The sequence below is a fragment of the Anomaloglossus baeobatrachus genome, chromosome 2 (genome assembly GCF_048569485.1).
Source record: "Anomaloglossus baeobatrachus isolate aAnoBae1 chromosome 2, aAnoBae1.hap1, whole genome shotgun sequence".
In the NCBI taxonomy this organism is placed as follows: Eukaryota; Metazoa; Chordata; class Amphibia; order Anura; family Aromobatidae; genus Anomaloglossus; species Anomaloglossus baeobatrachus.
Genome location: NC_134354.1, coordinates 170,993,940 through 171,014,366, shown reverse-complemented (window position 1 = coordinate 171,014,366; position 20,427 = coordinate 170,993,940).

Below are 20,427 nucleotides of genomic sequence, written 5' to 3'. Positions count from 1 at the left end.
CATAGGGAAAGCCCCAATTAATATGTACTAATCATATCATGATAGGTGGCTAAAGCTGGTGGAATTTACATCTCTCCTGCTAAAATTGATAAAGTTTATTAAAGTAAATCTAAATTGTCAAAGAAAAGCTTTGTTTTATTTTTTATTACATTCTTGTTTTCACTTGGTAGCTGAAAACACGCATACATTTCATTTATCTTCAGTCTCTCCCATATGTATCATCAATTCTATCCTGGGATCATGTCATGTGGAGGTAAATGATGTTAAAGCCGTAAGGCAGATGACTTACTAATGAGTCAATGATGTATATCACCATGTACTGACAGAGATGAATTAAGGACAGAACATTCCACTTTACAAAAGCATTTTAAGAAATGATACACCTGTTTTCAATTTGACATCTAACACAATATGGAGAAGTATGAAAGAAAAACATCCATTTGAAGGACATTCTTTACTCCTACTCTCTATATCATATGTTACATTCAGCATTTTTACTTTGAAGTATATTTTATTGGATAGGTTTTGCCAAAAGTCCTTTGTAACTGCAAAGGGGGTCACTGGTGTAGGGTCTTTACAGCTCTCAGCTCTCAAAAGAAATAAGATAGGAAATAGTATCTGTCATATATACAGAATCATGCAGCATTCTTTATAGCATCTAAAGAACAGGTGAACACAAATATGTGTTAGGATTGGCATGTGACCTTAAAAAATATAATGAAATTTCTTGTTGCATTATATTTTAGTGTAGATGAATATTTCTTTGTTACCTTTGTTACTCTAGACTGGCTAGAAACACCAAGAACAGAGAGAATAAAACAAGTATTCACCATCAGCCTGGGTATTATGATTTCTGAACCTGATAATTAGTTATATAATCTTAAAGGCAATGTGCTAGCACATTTTTCCTATATAATCTGAAGATCACACTGAGTGCTGTTGTTTACCCTCAACATTTGATTTAGCTGTAGAAGTTGATAATTATCATTGGTGGACTAGGTCATTTAGAAAAAAGTTAGTCTGACACACCCCCTGCTGAGAAGAGCAGTTCATTGTCTAAAGACATTGTACATAGAGAGCCTGGTGTGTGGAGGGACAGCTTTCTTAGCTATGCTACATGGACAAAACTAAAAACTTTTTCACAACCGCTGCACCCAGTAAAGTAAGTGATACATCTTTGTATTAAGGGTCTCTTTGTTTACATCATGCTGCTCTCAGATGAGGTAGAAAAAACCTGCTGGCAGATTCCCTTTAAATTGGAATTATCCCAAGATTTTACAATACAGGCTGCATACATTTATAAACATACTGTACATAGCTCTTATACACTTGATTAAGATGGTGTACTTGCTGTAAAAATATGTGGAAAAAATGACTAATTACTTTTTGAAAGTTTTCCTTGCTGATATTAAGATGAGCATGCTTTTAGCATAGCTCTAGGTGAACTCATAAGTGGCAAATCTTAATAACAAGATTGTACATTCTGACATGGATTTTTAAGGTAAGTGCATCAGCTTCATCTGGCCTTAGAAGTATAATTAATATAATTTGTATTATAAAATTTGGTATAAGTATATTAAAGCATCCTAAGGTCCAACATATATTCTGAAAAAATACCTGAAACTACAGGTTTGCATTAAAAAAACACTGTTACCATGCAGCATAACTCTTGGCTCTTACACAACATGGTATGCCCTCTTTCACGTGGGTTTGGAAGGCCTGGCAAATTTATAGCTCTAAACCCTATTTCTTGGCAACCTTGTCGGCAGAGGCAGGTGAATGAATTAATCTTACCAAAGAGAGACGAGCTAGATTCCCATGGGTTACTTTTCTCAAGGCAGAGGGCAAACGAGCTAAAGATAGAACAATCAACATACTGTATAAGGCTACAGATGAATGAATACTGGACCATCTTTCTTTCCTATCTTCCCCTCCCTTTCCTTTAAATCCATTTTTTAATCATTACTCACAGATGATTCTTTAAAGTAACAACTAGTGACGAGCGAGTACTAAAAAGCTCGTGTGCTCGAGGCTCGGGCCGAGCATCCCAAGATACTCGTGTACTCGGCCCGAGCACCGAGCCCAATGTTATCCTATGGGAGACCCGAGTATTTTTATGAAATGACCCCCGGCAGCATGTAGAAACCCTAAAAATGTCACAAAAGTCTCAGAAGAGTGCTCAAATGACATGGCAACAGCATGGGGAAGATCCCTTGAAGCATTTATCACTCAAAAGTCACAGCTGTGAACAATTTTGTCCGCGTTTTACGCCATTTTTACGGACTCACCAGAAAACCTTCCAAAATGACACCAAAATGAATTTTCATGGCAGAAATGTTAAGGGCACATACCCAATAGTGAGATAGAGCTGGTGTATGTTACTTTTGGAGATTACATGAAAGATTTTACGTGAAAACATTGTGTGGCACTTCGATGTCCCCGAGAAGAGACGTACATGAAGGCCTCTTGCGTCTAATGTGCCCATTTTGAGGAAGTGGGTCTATTGTAGTATAGCCCTTTGGCAGGGCAGCCACAAATTGGGAGGCTCCACGTTGTCCCTGGATAGAGACGTGCATGAGGGCCTGTAAACCTGAAGTGCCCATTGTAAGGAAGTGGGTCTATTGTAGTATAGCCCTTTGGCAGGGCAGCCAAAAATTGGGAGGCTCCACATTGTCCCTGGATAGAGACGTGCATGAGGGCCTGTAAACCTGAAGTGCCCATTGTAAGGAAGTGGGTCTATTGTAGTATAGCCCTTTGGCAGGGCAGCCAAAAATTGGGAAGCTCCACGTTGTCCCTGGATAGAGACGTGCATGAGGGCCTGTAAACCTGAAGTGTCCATTGTCAGGAAGTGGGTCTATTGTAGTATAGCCCTTTGGCAGGGCAGCCAAAAATTGGGAGGCTCCACGTTGTCCCTGGATAGAGACGTGCATGAGGGCCTGTAAACCTGAAGTGCCCATTGTAAGGAAGTGGGTCTATTGTAGTATAGCCCTTTGGCAGGGCAGCCAAAAATTGGGAGGCTCCACATTGTCCCTGGATAGAGACGTGCATGAGGGCCTGTAAACTGGAAGTGCCCATTGTAAGGAAGTTGGTCTATTGTAGTATAGCCCTTTGGCAGGGCAGCCAAAAATTGGGAGGCTCCACGTTGTCCCTGGATAGAGACGTGCATGAGGGCCTGTAAACCTGAAGTGTCCATTGTCAGGAAGTGGGTCTATTCTAGTATAGCCCTTAGGCAGGGCAGCCAAAAATTGGGAGGCTCCACATTGTCCCTGGATAGAGACGTGCATGAGGGCCTGTAAACCTGAAGTGCCCATTGTAAGGAAGTGGGTCTATTGTAGTATAGCCCTTTGGCAGGGCAGCCAAAAATTGGGAGGCTCCACATTGTCCCTGGATAGAGACGTGCATGAGGGCCTGTAAACCTGAAGTGCCCATTGTAAGGAAGTTGGTCTATTGTAGTATAGCCCTTTGGCAGGGCAGCCAAAAATTGGGAGGCTCCACGTTGTCCCTGGATAGAGACGTGCATGAGGGCCTGTAAACCTGAAGTGTCCATTGTCAGGAAGTGGGTCTATTGTAGTATAGCCCTTGGGCAGGGCAGCCAAAAATTGGGAGGCTCCACATTGTCCCTGGATAGAGACGTGCATGAGGGCCTCAAAACATTGTTCCCATTGCAAAGGAGCGGGTCTCCTGTCGTTGTAATGTCCATTCTGAAAGAATGGGCGAAAAAATTTACCATTGGGGGTATACCTGAAACAAAGGCCTAACTATTGTAACGGTCATCATGGTGGCGCATGAGGAGAAGGAGGAGCAGTCCAGCGATTTTCCAAAGTCCAGAAGTGTGTACCCATGGGTGAGTGGAGGTACATGGCAAATTCCCGTTACAAACTTTAAATTCTGCTCTCATTTGCTGGTGGTGTGGTGAAGTCTGTCCCAATCCAACCCTTGTTCATCTTGATCAGAGTCAGCCTGTCAGCATTTTCAGTTGACAGGTGGGTGCGTTTATCTGTAATAATTCCACCTGCGGCACTAAAAACACGCTCTGACAAAACGCTAGCGGCAGGGCAGGCCAGGACTTCCAAGGCGTAGAGAGCCAATTCATGCCACGTGTCCACCTTGGATTCCCAATAATTGTAAGGCACAGAGGAATGTCGGAGTATAGTTGTTCGATCTGCAAGGTACTCCTTGAGCATCTGGGCAAACTTAGGATTTCTTGTGGCACTACCTCGCACCTCAGGGGCTGTGGTACGTGAGGGGCTGAGAAAACTGTCCCACATCTTAAAGACTGTTCCCCTACCTCTGGCGGATTGGACTTGTGCCCCTCTCGGCTGTATGCCTTGGTTGTCCACTGATTCCTGACCTATGCCGCTAGCGTTTTGTGAGGGGAATGCTTTGCCTACTTCCGTGACTATGGCCTTCCGGAACTGCTGCATTTTGGCTGACCTCTGGGCATTTTGGCTGGGAATAAGAGACATAAAGTTCTCCTTGTAGCGTGGGTCTAACAGTGTTACCAACCAGTAATGATTGTCGGCCAAGATGTTCTTAACACGAGGGTCACGAGACAGGCAGCTTACCATAAAGTCAGCCATGTGCGCCAGACTCTTAACAGCCAGTACTTCAGTATCCTGACCAACACGATGACTGAACATGCTGTCCTCCTCCTCCTCCTCCTCATCTACCCTGTCCTCTGGCTAGCCACGCTGAACCGAGGATATGACTGGTGTGCATGTCATATCCTCAATTTGGCCGGAGAGTTGCTCCATGTCTTCATCCTCCTCCTCGTCATAGTCCTCCACTGCACGTTGTGATGAGACGAGGCTGGGCTGTGTGTTATCACCCACACCCACTACTGTTTCTTGCTCCAACTCATCGCGCTCTGCCTGCAATGCATCATGTTTGTTTTTGAGCAGAGACCGTTTTAGAAGGCAGAGAAGCGGTATGGTGACGCTAATAATGGCGTCATCACCACTCACTGTCTTGGTGGAGTCCTCAAAGTTTTGGAGGATGGTACATAGGTCGGACATCCATCTCCACTCCTCAGGTGTTATGTGTGGAGTTTGACCCATTTCCCGACGGCTTAGGTGGTGCAGGTACTCAAAAACTGCCCTCTTCTGCTCACATATCCTGACCAACATGTGCAGAGTTGAATTCCAACGCATGGGGACATCACACACCAGTCTGTGAGCCGGAAGATGCAAACGGCGCTGAAAGCCGGCAAGGCCGGCTGAAGCAGTAGGTGACTTTCGAAAATGTGCAGACAGGCGGCGAACTTTTACCAGCAGATCAGACAGCTCTGGGTATGACTTTAGAAACCGCTGAACCACGAGGTTGAGCACATGGGCTACGCATGGAACATGTGTCAGCTGGCCTCGCCTCAAAGCCGCCACCAGGTTCCGGACATTGTCACACACGACCTTTCCTGGCTTTAGGTTCAGAGGTGTGAGCCAGTGATCTGCCTGCTGTTTCAGAGCTGTCCACACCTCTTCTGCATTGTGGAGTTTGTCACCTATGCAGATTAGCTTCAGCCCAGCCTGTTGCCGCTTCGCCGAGGCAGTGCTGCAGTGCTTCCAGCTTGGGACTGGTGTGAAGGGTAAAGTGGATGAGGATGCGCAGGTGGAGGAGGAGGCTGAAGAGCATGACATTCCGGAGCTGTAGAGTGTGGGTGAAACCCTGACTGAGGTAGGGCCTGCAAACCTTGGTGTGGGAAGGACGTGTTCCGTCCCTCGCTCAGACTGGGTCCCAGCTTCCACAATAATAACACAGTGTGCCGTCAACGAGATGTAGCGGCCTTGCCCACAAGCACTTGTCCACGTGTCTGTGGTTAGGTGGACTTTGGGTGAAACAGCATTGTTCAGGGCACGTGTGATGTTTTGTGACACGTGGTTATGCAATATGGGGACGGCACACCGGGAGAAATAGTGGCGGCTGGGGACCGAGTAACGTGGGACAGCTGCCGCCATCAGGTCGCGGAATGCTTCTGTCTCCACCAGCCTAAAAGGCAACATTTCCAGCGCAAGCAGTCGCGAAATGTTAGCATTTAGAACTGTGACATGTGGGGCGTTGGCAGTGTATTTGCGCCTGCGTTCAAAGATTTGCTGAATGGATAACTGAATGCTGCACTGGGACAAGGACGTGCTTGATGATGGTGTTATTTCTGCGTAGGCAACTGCAGGTGCAGAACCGGAGGAGGCTTTTTCGCAGGCAGCATGGACAGGGGATTGGCTCGCATGCACAACAAGCGAAGACGTAGCAGTGACATCAGCAAGCACTGCTCCTTGACTCTGTTGTACTTCCCACAAAGTCGGGTGCTTGGCTGACATGTGCCTGATCATGCTGGTGGTGGTCAAGCTGCTAGTTTTGGTACCCCTGCTGATGCTGGCACGGCAGGTGTTGCAAATGGCCATTTTAGAATCATCTGGAGCCAACTTAAAAAACTGCCAGACTCGGGAAGACCTAACATTTGTACAGGCACCTTGTGTCGTGTTGTTGTTCCGGGGAACGGTTGCCTGACTTCTGCCTGGAGCCACCACCCTGCTTCTTACTGCCTGTTGGGATGCTACGCCTCCCTCCCCCTGTGCACTGCTGTCCTCGCTCTGCATATCCTCCTGCCAGGTTGGGTCAGTTACTGGATCATCCACCACGTTGTCTTCCTCTTCCGCACCCTGCTCCTCCTCCTGACTTCCTGACAATTGTGTCTCATCATCGTCCACCCCTTGTTGAGACACGTTGCCAACTTCGTGAGAACGTGGCTGCTCAAATATTTGGGCATCTGTACATACGATCTCCTCATGATCCACTTCAACATGAGCTGGCGAGAGGCCAGAATGTGCGAATGGAAACGTGAACAGCTCTTCCGAGTGTCCAAGTGTGGGATCAGTAATGTCCGAGGACGTGTACTCAGCCTGGTGGTAGGAAGGAGGATCAGGTTCTGAAATGTGCGGTGCAGTATCACGGCTACTGACACTTGACCGTGTGGAAGACAGAGTGTTTGTGGTGGTGCCAATCTGACTGGAAGCATTATCCGCTATCCAACTAACAACCTGTTGACACTGGTCTTGGTTCAAGAGCGGTGTACTGCTGCGGTCCCCAAGAATTTGGGACAGGACGTGCGAGCGAGTAGATGTGGCCCTTTGTTGTGGCGAAATTAGAGCTTGCCCACGACCTCGGCCTCTGCCTGCACCACCATCACGTCCACTTCCTTGTTCGTTGCCAACGTCCTTGCGCATTTTGCAATGCTGTGCTGACGTGTATTCACTAGACTTGTGCGTTATATCCAAGTTTGTGCAAAACGCACACAAGTGCACCTGTACGCTGCCACTGGCAGGCACACACGTGCGGTTTTTAAATGCAAGCACGGTCGCACTAAGAACCTAACAGGTTTTTAGGAGCGACAATTACTGAAAAGTCTGACACTATCAGACACTGCTGACTGACGTGTATTATTCACTAGACTTGTGCGTTATATAATAGTTTGTGCAAAACGTGCACCTGTACGCTGCCACCGACAGGCACACACGTGCGGTTTTTAAATGCAAGCACGGACGCACTAAGAACCTAACAGGTTTTTAGTAGCGACAATTACTGAGAAGTCTGACACTATCAGACACTGCTGACTGACGTGTATTATACACTAGACTTGTGCGTTATATAATAGTTTGTGCAAAACGTGCACCTGTACGCTGCCACTGACAGGCACACACGTGCGGTTTTTAAATGCAAGCACGGACGCACTAAGAACCTAACAGGTTTTTAGGAGCGACAATTACTGAGAAGTCTGACACTATCAGACACTGCTGACTGACGTGTATTATTCACTAGACTTGTGCGTTATATAATAGTTTGTGCAAAACGTGCACCTGTACGCTGCCACCGACAGGCACACACGTGCGGTTTTTAAATGCAAGCACGGACGCACTAAGAACCTAACAGGTTTTTAGGAGCGACAATTACTGAGAAGTCTGACACTATCAGACACTGCTGACTGACGTGTATTATACACTAGACTTGTGCGTTATATAATAGTTTGTGCAAAACGTGCACCTGTACGCTGCCATCGACAGGCACACACGTGCGGTTTTTAAATGCAAGCACGGACGCAATAAGAACCTAACAGGTTTTTAGGAGCGACAATTACTGAGAGGTCTGACACTATCAGACACTGCTGACTGACGTGTATTATTCACTAGACTTGTGCGTTATATAATAGTTTGTGCAAAACGTGCACCTGTACGCTGCCACCGACAGGCACACACGTGCGGTTTTTAAATGCAAGCACGGACGCACTAAGAACCTAACAGGTTTTTAGGAGCGACAATTACTGAGAAGTCTGACACTATCAGGACTGTTTTAGACTGTGTACACCAGCCCCAGATATGATGAAGGCTGGTATACGGTCACCACTAGGAATGGCTATATACCCTGCCTGCCTGCCTGTTTACTCCTACAATAGTCCTGAGAAGGACTCTTCTGGTCACTAGCCTGTATTCCGACCTGGCTATACCCTGCCTGTATACAGCAACAATAGTCCTGAGAAGGACTCTTCTCCTGTACTCCGACCTGGCTATACCCTGCCTGCCTGTATACAACTACAATAGTCCTGAGAAGGACTTCTGGTCACACTGTTTGCAGCCCTGCTACGGAAATAACTATAAAGCGCCGCAAACCTTTCCCTGAAGCAGCAACACTCTCCCTGCACTGACTGTCTGGATGGCTGTGTGCAGAGCACAGCGCGCCCGCCGATATAAAGGCTCGGTCACGCTGTGCAGGCCGGCCAATCACTGCAATTCCACAACTAACAGGGCTGTGGCATTGCAGTGGTCTGCCAGCCAATCCCTGCATGAGGGCTGGCTCTCAAAAGAGCGCCAACATGCAGGGATGAAGACCACGAGTACAGCACGAGTATCGCGAGATTACTCGGTCCCCGCCGAGTAGCCCGAGTACAGCGATACTCGTGCGAGTACCGAGTAGTAACAAGCATACTCGCTCATCACTAGTAACAACCTTACATCTACCTATCTTATCTTTTCTTCTTCGCATTCTATTCCTCAAACTTTAATGAAATAGATGCATAATAAAGATAACAGGTTGACGGTCACGCACTAGTCTACCCCACCATATCTTCGAGAGACTGTATATTACAATCTTCTCTCAGCCTTCCCCTAAAGGCAAGGCTTGAATTAAGAGGGTTAGGCAGTAATTAATATGTTTACCCTTGATTTACTGTAAACTGAACGTGTTTACTACTGACTTTTATATTGTCTTAAATGTATCAATAAATAAAACATTGAAAACAAAAAAAGCCACAGAAGCAAGGTATTGGTAAAGAAAACCTAAAATGGTGTTTACTGGTTTTAACCAATCTGGCACAAGCCAGACAACCTCTTTAAAGGGAAACTGTCAGCAGGTTTTTGCTATGTAATCTGAAGACAGCATGCTGCAACTATTAAAACAGAGGATTCAGGAATGCATATTTTCTTAAAATCCGATATGTTGTTTATTTACTATGTTTGTTTAAGTAGAAGGACTTATCATTTTCCAGACTACAGTGCCACGCTCATGGCACTCCGACACTCCCTCTCCTCCGACTGACATGTTATTGTCAATGTACAGTCTTTATTGAGAGACTGATGAGGGCAGAACAGCTCTCTCAGTTCTACTGTGTTACTTAAGGCCCTGTCACACACAGAGATAAATCTGCGGCAGATCTGTGGTTGCAGTGAAATTGTGGACAATCAGTGCCAGGTTTGTGGCTGTGTACAAATGAAACAATATGTCCATGATTTCACTGCAACCACAGATCTGCCAAAGATTTATCTCTGTGTGTGATGGGGCCTTAAATCTAAACATTCTGCTTGTGTCAAAACCCCTACACCAAGTAATCTAAGTGATACATTGTTGGATTCCAGATCTCTTTGCCTACATTATGCTGCTTTTAGATGAGGTAGAAAAAACTGCTGACAGATTCCCTTAAAGAAGAACCAGTTGTCTCAAAAATGCATCAAGAGTATTATTTCTCATTTAGCTAGTTGGATTCTACCTTGCTCTAATAAGGGTCTGTAGATCAGTGTCAGGGCTGGCTTACATCCTTTCAATTACTATTTTAAAATATTTTTATTAAAAGGTTATGATTTGACTTACATTGTGGCTAACCACAATAGATCGCAGGTGCAAGATTTTCATGTGAGAAAGCACAGAGTTTCATTATGAAGAGATAAGCATTAATGATGGACTTGGCACTGCTAGGTATTCGATCGAGCATCGAAGTGCTCAGTAACTCGCGGAGCTCGGCCGAGTAGTGATGGTGCTTGAATGCGTTGTCCGTTAAGCAACAAACACATGCTTGCTTCACTGCATGATGTGTGCAAGCACCCCAGGAAGAGACATTTGCATTCTCTGACTGACTCTTATTGCGGGCTGAAACTACAATTCTACAATTTGCAGTGTGCTCAAAGAAATAAAAACACCCTCCCTCTCCCGAAAATGCTCTGTTTATGGCTGACTCTATGTAGACGGAGAGCCAAACTGCTCAATCGTTGTCTTTCATTGTACTTGTTACAAGTACAATGAAAGACAATTCTTTCAATACAAGTCCATCAGAGCATCTAACCTGCTCGACTCGAATAACAATTTTAGCACTCATGCATTGTACTGCTTGCCGATCACTAATAAGTATACCCCAGAGAGTAATATTTAATTGTCATCAAACTTTACAAAAAATCAAATTCAATAAGATGTAGAGTTTTTGCAATTAACTTTACTTGAAATCACCACAAATGAAGACCATCTGCAGCCACCATTTTGCTGAACTGCAGAGATCCAGGCAACCAGTTAAAGAAAAAAATGATTCTTCATCATTCACTTGTCTCAGTGCCCTTCAGCTTACCAAGAAATACTCCACGCCTCCTGTTTTAACCTTTAATGTTAAGTACATACCTTAGCTTATGGCTCAGTTAGGCCTCTGATGTCCTTCTGCAACATGTCACTGCCTAGAATATCATGAAGTCTTGATACTACAGTGCCACCTGCCGGAGTGAAGACACACTGTGCAGTGATCTCAGAGGCCTAGTCAAGCAAGATAATACAGCTTTGAGTGAAGTGGTGGGAGAAGATGCAACCAACAGAACAAAGGGAAAAGATACGACAGAGAACCAAATGTCAGGCTCAAGAGACAGTGGGATAGGTGAGTAGAGATGAGCAAACCTGAGGTTTGGTTTTAGATCCGAACACCAAATTTAAAAATCAAGGTTCGGGTTCATGGATCAGATGCTGTATGTGCAAGCCATACTCATGCGAACAATGCTGTGCCCAGGTACACTTGGTGCTCAATCTTGTGCGAGCCCGTTACAGTGTTTGAATGGCGCACACTGGGGGTAACAACAGCATGCTCGGATGTACAGTAGTATGCAACAAAAAAACAAAAAGTTTGAAAAATCCTGCCCACCCTCTAAGTAGTCTGCTTATGGCTAGCTGTATGTGAGCGAAGACTCAAACTGCCAGTCAGTGACTTGATGTGGGTTTCGGGTTAAGCTTGAGCCTTTGGAGCTAGCTCATTTGCTACCGGCAAACTTATCCTCGATGGAACCGCTCATCTCTATAGATGAGCGGAAAGAGAATTTTTTTTAACACCACCAGTGTGTGTGTAATTTTAATTATTCTTTTTTTGCATCTTGCGTTTTTTCTTGTCTGGGATCTGGTGAGACCAAAGAGAATAATAAGACCATACAATTTGTATGTAATAGCTTAGTGCTTATCAAATTCAGCTGTAACATCAGTGCAATTTGGTGAATTTGAATCGTGAAAGATTTGATTATTTCTAACTTATAGCTTCAAAATACTACAATATTTGTAGAGAAAATAAATGCAATACATATCCAAAGGCGGATGCCACAATTTTTTAAATACTAAGCTATAATAAAAGCTAAACATTTTTATAGGCTCATACAGAGTAGTCACAATATGGCAGTGAGCATTAGTGTTTAAATGATCGATTTACATAACCTTGTTTGTTAATACACATATTTTAGAAGCAATTAGAGACTTTTCACTAAAGCAATTAAAAGTTCTTTTTAAAATTTGGCAAAGCTAAAATAATTAAAATTTCAAACAATCCACTCATCTCTACCTAGTAGGTTTAATATTCTTATTAATAAAAAAATAAAGTAGAACAATGTTCAAAAATGTAATTTATAAATTACTTGTATCTAATAGAGCATTTGAAAATACAATAAATGTAGCCAAAATAAAAAATAAACGTCCAATTTTTAATATTTCCTTTTAAGGCTTATAAGAACCAAGTTCTTTGTTTAATGGATTTTGCAGAAAAAGGAACATTGCACATAAAAAATAGCTATGAAATCATTACACCAGTCCCGTCACTTACTTTTTCATACTTAGGTGGCAATTTTTCAGTCTTCAAAACTGAATTATTGTCTTTTCTGTGAAACACAAATATGTGTGTCAAGACATTGTGCAGGATATTTGATATTGTTATTACATTTTATAGGTTTAATAGGCAAAAGGGACTCTTCTAGGCAAAACCTGTCTTATGTATAACATAAAAATGTTTACTCTGGAGACCTTGTGACAAATAAATCTGTACACTTAGAAATATGATTATCTCACAAACCTCCCTTTCCGTGTTTAAATAGCCATCTGGGGCCTCACAAGAATGGTCATGCTGTGGAGAAGTGTCATATTATTTCAGCCTTAGAGGGGTTTTCTCAAACCGAGTAAATAATCGTCTGCCTGATTTTGATTTGTTTAACACTCGACATGGTAACTTAGAGAGCGATTACTCTATATTGCTTCTTGGTAGCAACAAATAAAACAAAAAAGCAGTGATGTTTTGGTTAATTAAAAATGATTTGTTTTCCCTTACCAAATATATTATATCTTATTACAGCTACATGTTGAAAAACATGGCATCGTAGTTTATTGTTATGTCGAAAAAAACTTGGAATGTCCTAAAACAACACACCTTGTAGGAAGCTCAATAACAAATGTACTTGAGCCCCAGTCATCCTTTTCCCCACAAACCTCTCCACATGGTTTACATTTAAGTGTCAACTGTCAGCTCCTAATTTTCTCAAATTAAATCTGATCGGAAAGGAAGCAAAATGATAGGTTAATTGATGTGGAATCTCCTGATGTTTTCAATGATTTATACACTTTTTTCAAGCACTCTACCTAAAGTATCAAATGAGAGCGCAAGCAACTTTTTTTTTAATTTTCTTAAATTGGTATAATTTTCTTTGCAATTAATATGTATCATTACATTATCAAGTTCTATACATCCGATGCTATACAATTACGAAAAAACACATTTACAATTAGTTAGAATGTGTTCTGTTTTGTATAAATGTCACAATGTTTAGGATGTTTGGAGTAACTTTATAATTTGAGTGGCTTTAATGATGATGAGGTTGTATTGGAAAATATCATGATGTAACCTCTGATTTTCTTTTACTTAATTGTGTAATATAAATAAATATAAAAGATTATGGATTTTTCTTTTTAATTCAATTACAGTAAATGTCCAGTGTATCAAACTGATACGTTTTTATATAATAAATGTTTATGAATGAACAAATGATCAGATGCACACTAAATAATAAGTTTTATGATCATATTATTGAATTGTGAAATATTAGACATAAGGAGGAACAGTATGCATTCTAGGACACGTCTGAAAAAGTAGTGACAGCTATGAACCAAGTACCATGTGACGACCACCATAAGTTTTTTAAAAGTGTCCATCTCCACAAGCCTGATATGCAGCATTTCAATTGCCAGGAATTTGGAAATGCAGCTATTTAGGACCAGGGCTCATGAGTAAGTACGGGGGTAATTACTCTTTCTCTCCAGTTTTTTGGGGATGGACAGCTGAACGCTTCCATGAGATGGTGTGGAGACGCTAGGTGATACTCCTGCTTGTGAAGGTACAGTTACATCCTCTCTTTGTGGAAAACCACGTGGTCCTGTTGCTTGAGAGCAGGAGGAAGAGGCAGCAGGAGAAGCCTGAGATCTTTCCATGTATTTCAATTGTGTAGTCCACTGCAGATCATGCTTTGCAATCAGATGCATCACCCTGCAGGTGGTGCACAGGTTAAGAACATTTTTGCCTCACAGTTTTGATGGCACAGTGTGCAAACTACTTCTGCCTAGTCATCAGCACATTGCCTTAAGAAATGCCATGCCAGAAAGCTCCTTTGAGCTGGCATTGGTGTGCTCAGTCCGTCGGCACAGTAGCCCACTGCCACCTCTTTCCCCAAACCTGGCACGCCACTCAGATGACCTCTATCCCATGTGAGGTCTAGGATATCATAAACACTCACATAATCTTCCACTCAGTCATCAACCTTGCCCTTTTTGGTCTGCACTCTGCTCAAAGCTGTAGCAGTTGGCAACTGCGTTTTGTCATTCCCATCAGAGATGTTCCGTAGTGTTCTGCTGACACAATTCACTAGCCCTCGCACATCCTCAAATTGAACAAGTAGTTGGACACTCAATCTATGCCACTTCTGGGGCAGAGCAAGGCGGATGGCCCATTCAACCCCAGCCATTGAAATCATCAAAAAGCAGAAGTGACTGCTGCATAACTTTGGGCTCAGATTTCTTGACTGATTTTCTAGGTGGTGAGGTGGAAGACAGATGTCCATGGGCTATAGATGCAAACTCTGTACTTTTAGAAGGTGACTGGGTGAAAGACAAAGCAAAGAAACTGGAGCAATCCAATCTAAAACTGCCTCAACTTGCTCTGACCTCATTATCTGTGCAGTAGTACTCAAACCTAATAAATTAAGCAGCAGGTTCTGTCAATTGCATGGACCAGAGGAAGGTGTTTCATTTGGGTGTGTAGCAGGTATATATCATCCACATCTGCCTTCATCAGCTCCACCACCAAAAGCAGAACCTTGGCCACATACCCTATTTCATGCTCTCCTCATGCTTTGCACCCCAAAAAATGCCACAGTATTACATGGCATGTAAACAGAAAGAGATTGACCACCAGAATATTTCACTGCCTATATGTGGAATGGCCACACAGAGATTTTATTAAAAGTACCCCCCAAAAAAGTAGCTGAATAGACCCTTTTAAGAGTACCCCCACAGATCATTTTTTAAGAATACACCCACAGAGTTTTTCATAAAAGTATCCCCACAGACTTTTTTTAGAGTACCCCACAAAACCTGATACTGAGTGGTAAGATAGACCCTTTCTTAAGAGTATTTACACAGACTTTTTTAAGAGTGTGAGTCGACCATCAGGGTTTTTGGTAGGGGTACTCTGGCGCCGGGACTACGGATACTTTACTCTCAATGGCGTTATCACAGGTGGTCGGTCCCGGCTTCGTGCCCTGGGCGCTCACTCTGCAGCTGTGGAATGGGGTTCAGGGATGATTTTGGGGATATACGTGATGCCACCTGTGGTGTCTGGTAAGCGGGATATAACAGCGCTGCCCGCGGCCAACTTCTGAGGCGATGGTGACGGCAGCTTAAGATCTCTCAGCTCCCCACAGGTGGAGATTTCTTACCTCAGGGTGGTGGGTCGCTGACCAGGAGGGAAGCGACCGAGCGGTGATGGCTGCCTTCTTCTCTGAAGGGTCCTGTAGAACAGCGGAGAGATGACACACCGAGTCCACATCAGCTTAAACAAGTCCTTTTTACTAGCATCTGGTTTATTTTGCACAGTTCACAGCAGCAACAGTTCGGTTACCAGAAGGCCAATGGTCAGTTTCGGAGGAGATTTGATGACAGAGTCTCTCTCTGAGGTAACCTTTCTTTGTTTCTTTCTCAGTCTCTGCTCTGAGGGCTCTGTGACTCCATCTTTAACCCACTCGTTAGTCTCGTCACTGGTTTTCCCAGGGGTCTGATGCTGCACGATTTCTTTATCTATCCCGCAACAGCGTCGTGAACTCGGCTTGGGGTTAGTAGTCAGACTCTTGATGGGTACCGGGACTCCTCTTATTTAGGATCCCAGGTTAACGGTCAATGGTTTTGGGGATTACCTGACAAACCTCCTCGGTCCCGTTATACCAGTGTCGACCTGAACTCTTCAGCCAGCTCCCGCCAGACCTAAAGCGTCCCCTTTCCGTCTGGGTTACCCCTTTTCCCGTGTCTTTCTTTTCTTTTGGGGTACCCTCACTCAGGACGTCGGGCCTATGTTATTTCTAGCCCTTCTTTCAGTCATCAATTTACTCTCATCTCTTCTTGTCACTCCTTACTGACTGACTGTTAACTGACTAACTGTCACCCAGTTGTCCTGGCAACCACGTCGTGTCTCACGCTCAGCTAGGCTCCACCCCCCTATGGACCTACTATATAAACAGTCCCAGGAATATGAAGGTAGGGGCTGCTGAGTCAATGTTACTCAATCTAATATAAGACTCTGCATTTCCTTTCTCTTTCACCTGTGACCAAAGGGCACCGCATCTTGAAGTTAAGGTGCTGTATTCCCCTGTAGTGCCTAACCACAGGGGCGCTATAAGTGCCCCCACAGAGCTTTTATTAAAATTCCAGCCACAGACCCTTTTTTAAAAGTACCCCTACATATTGTTTTTATGTGTTCCCCTATAGAGCCTGGTGCAGTGTGGCTACACATAGCCTTTTTTAACAGTACCACCACAGACCCTTTATAAGAGTACCTCATATACCCTTTTTTTAAGAATACCCCACAATACCCTTTATAAGAGTACGTCATATACCCTTTTTTAAGAATACCCCACAGACCCTTTATACGAGTACTCTCACACACAAGTTTTTAAGAGTACTTCCACAGATTCTTTTTAAGAGTACCCTCACAGAGCCTCATGCAGACTACCCCCACAGACCCTTTTTTAAAAGTACCTCCACAGAGCCTAGTGCAGAGTGGCCACAGAGGCACATTTTTAAGAGTACCCCCCACAGTGCCTTTTTTAAAAGTACCCCCACAGATGCTTTCTTATTAGTACCCCCACAAACTTGGTGTAGAGAAGAAACACTGACCCTTTTTTAAGAGTATAGTTGAGCACGGTTCGCGGTTCGAGGTTCTCCAGTTCGCGGCTCGAGTGATTTTGGGGCTGTTCTAGATCGAACTAGAACTCAAGCTTTTTGGTAAAGCTCGATAGTTCTAGATACGTTCGAGAACGGTTCTAGCAGCAAAAAGACAAGCTAATTACTAGCTAACTTTCCACTGTAATAGTGTAAGTCACTCTGTGACTCACACTATTATGAAATTTCAGTGTATAGTGTGCGGGAACAGCGCATTCAGATCACTGATGTTTGGATAATGGCGATCGCCATTTTATTTTTTTTTTCTTGTCTTCCTTCCCTAAGCGCGAGCGTGTAGTGGGGCGGGCCAGCATGTCAGCCAATCCCAGACACACACACAGCTAAGTGGACTTTTAGCCAGAGAAGCAACGGCATGTGTGATAGGATGTCCATGTCACATGTCCCTGCATTATAAAAACGAGTATCTGCCCGTCCGGACGCCATTATCTCTTCTGCGTCTGGGTGTCAGTCACCGCTGGCGTAGCTCCTGTCTCCGATACTGCTGTGTACGCGCTATACACAGCGCTATACAAAATAGGGATAGAAGTTTCTTTCAGCCCTTGTAAGGGCTAATACCGGCAGGGTCAGAGCCATAGGTGACAGTCAGGGCCGTGAAAACAGATTTTAACAGCTACACAAGATGACAGCATCTGTGTAGCTAAGGTCAGGGATTTCCTCGCTGCATTTCCCCATTAGGAGGGAAAGAAAGGGAGGCTTCTTTTCCTGTACCCAGACCCACAACCCTGCCACTGTACCCTCCTGCCCTTTGCACACTCAAACTAATTGTTACTAAGCCATTATACTAGCAAACACTGAGGAAACTTAGTGGCATCCTAAACGTGGTGGTTGTACTTCTGTATTGTCCCACTAGTGCAAAGATATTTGCAGCACGTCTGCCTGCATTGCACACTCAAACTCATTGTTACTAAGCCATTATACTAGCAAACACTGAGGAAACTTAGTGGCATCCTAAAAGTGGCTGTTGGACTTCTGTATTGTCCCACTAGGGCAAAGATATTTGCAGCACGTCTGCCTGCATTGCACACTCAAACTCATTGTTACTAAGCCATTATACTAGCAAACACTGAGTAAACTTAGTTGCATCCTAAACGTGGCTGTTGGACTTCTGTATTGTCCCACTAGGGCAAAGATATTTGCAGCACGTCTGCCTGCATTGCACACAAAAACTCATTTGTTACTAAGCCATTACACTAGCAAACACTGAGGAAACAGTGGCATCCTAAACGTGGCTGTTGGACTTCTGTATTGTCCCACTAGTGCAAAGATATTTGCAGCACGTCTGCCTCCATTGCACACTCAAACTCATTGTTACTTAGCCATTATAGTAGCAAACACTGAGGAAACTTAGTGGCATCCTAAACATGGCTGATGGACTTCTGTATTGTCCCACTAGTGCAAAGATATTTGCAGCACGTCTGCCTGCATTGCACACTCAAACTCATTGTTACTAAGCCATTATATTAGCAAACACTGAGGAAACTTAGTGGCATCCTAAAAGTGGCTGTTGGACTTCTGTATTGTCCCACTAGTGCAAAGATATTTGCAGCACGTCTGCCTGCATTGCACACTCAAACTCATTGTTACTAAGCCATTATACGTACTAGCAAACTATGCTGCCAGTTTAAGGGCCATAGTTGAATTGTCAGGGAAAATTATTGTTGTTTATTCTGCTGTTAATAAAGATAGACCACCGCTGAAATCTACACCACCTCTCAATTTTTACTACCACATTTTAAGTGCACAATTTTGTCGCAATCAAAATCAGTGGCAAAATGACAGATGCTGGTGGAAAGGGCAAGAGGCGTGTTGGAAAAGGAAAAAAAGGGTTTGTCCGTGGGGAAGGTGGCAAAGCTCCATTAACATCTGCTGAAGATAGACCATCTTCCAGCAAAAGTAAGATTTTTACTACTTACCGTGGACAATCCGATGTGCTCCCTTTTTTACGGACACGAACAACTGGATCAAAGGCAGATGATGGCCAAAAAAGGAAAATGCTTGAATGGATCTCAAGTGGTCCAACAAGTTCCCTCTCCGCCATCTCAACTACCGCATCCAAAATCACCAGTCCTCTGAGTTGTCAACCCAATCACACTTGCATTCTCCCAGCTCTGAAGTCTCCATCCGCCCTGCACAGTATGGTGGAACTGGGATGGCTCAGTCTGCAGAGCTGTTCAGTCACACTATAGCCTGGGAATCAGAAGTCTGCAACCAAGCTACAGTGAGTACAGACCAGAAAATGGTCTGCAGTGATGCCCAGAACCTTTGTGACTCTGATTCAGGCCGTAAGGACCAAGTTTCTGAGCATAATGTTGATCCTTTTTCACAAACTGTAACACCTGTTGTTATAGACAATGAGGAACATACTGATGATGATGAGACACAGATAACAGATTGGGATGATAACTTAAATATTCGGTCAGGGCAAGAATAGGCTCAGTCTGAGGGTGAGGGGAGTGCAAACACAACAATTGATGAGGAAGTTCTAGATCCCACCTACTGTCAACCCACAGTCAGGCACTCGAGGAGGTCAACAGAGGCAGAGGAGGAGGATGCAACCGACGACGAAGTTACCTTGCGCCTTCCTGGACAGAGTCGGAGCACTGGTAGTACGTCTACAACTGCATCCTCAGCCCCCACTCTGCCTCTGAGCACTAAGTCGGGGGGGCTCAGCAGGTCGCATGCCCTCTAAGCCTTGCCTAGCCTGGTCCTTTTTTGACATAGCAAAAGATCGCCCAAATTATGTGATCTGTAAAATTTGTCGTGATTCTGTTAGTAGAGGGCAAAACCTCAGCAGTTTGACAACTTCTTCCATGAATCGTCACATGAATAAATATCATATGTCCCAGTGGGAAGCTCACCGTGCTGCAATGCGGCCTAGCAGAGTGAACCATCCACCGCCTGCCCCTTCCAGTGCATCCGCGCGCTCTTCATCTTCTAGGACTGTTTGGACAGCTGTCACACCTGGTTTTCCACGCACAACTTCCACCACTGTAACCGCAACAGGCAGTTTGCTTGGTAGGTCGTCAGTTGGTTTGGAAGGGGAAACAAGTACGTGTTTACAGCTCTCTCAGACATCAATAGCACCTACGTTGGATGAAGGCAACATCATGTCTACGCCTGCACTTTCCTCACAAAGCTGCATTTTTCCAGGGAGTTTAATAAATGGTTGTCTCCACTCAACCTGCAGCCTGGTAAGGCCGTGTGCCACAATGCTGCAAACCTGGGTGTGTCCCTTCGTTTGGGTAAGGTGACACACGTGCCTTGTATGGCTCACGTGTTGAACCTTGTTGTCCAGCAATTTTTAACACACTATCCCGGCCTAGATGGCCTTCTGACCAGGGCACAAAAACTGACTGCTCACTTCCGCCGTTCAACCGCTGCAGCTGA